The sequence below is a fragment of the Pterocles gutturalis genome, unplaced genomic scaffold, assembly GCF_000699245.1.
Source record: "Pterocles gutturalis isolate BGI_N339 unplaced genomic scaffold, ASM69924v1 scaffold32233, whole genome shotgun sequence".
NCBI lineage: Eukaryota > Metazoa > Chordata > Aves > Pterocliformes > Pteroclidae > Pterocles > Pterocles gutturalis.
Window position 1 is genome coordinate 1 of NW_010121485.1, and position 469 is coordinate 469.

Sequence of the window (469 nt, forward strand, 5' to 3'; positions counted from 1 at the left end):
AGGCGGCAGCACCACAGCTGCCAAAACGCCCTTGTATGTGTACAGCTGGTGCATGTGCTCCTCTTCCTCCTCCTCGTGGTCTGATGAACTTTGTCTTTGGGATATTCTGAAGGGCCCAGATGGAAGGGGCTGCTGCAGCCTCTGTCCCTCCATACCTCTTCCCCAGGAAAGTCACTGTGCCCCCGTTTTAGCCTGGGCCCTCCCGGTGTTTTCTTTGTCCTAGAGAAGGGACGTGAAGGTGCCTGGTAGAGCTTGGTGGCCAAGCGGTCTCCTTCCTGCCCACGAGACCAGAGCTGCTTGCTCTAACGGTCGACAAGTGCCGGTGACCCAACTGCACGTGCCGGGCAGCTTGGCTCATGCCCGGATGGAGGTTTTGCTCCAAGACTCTTGAGGTTTTTCCCTTCCCTCGCCCACGCGGCTGCAGTAAAGCGTGGCTCCTGCTGCACCTCTGCCCAACCCACCGGCCCCT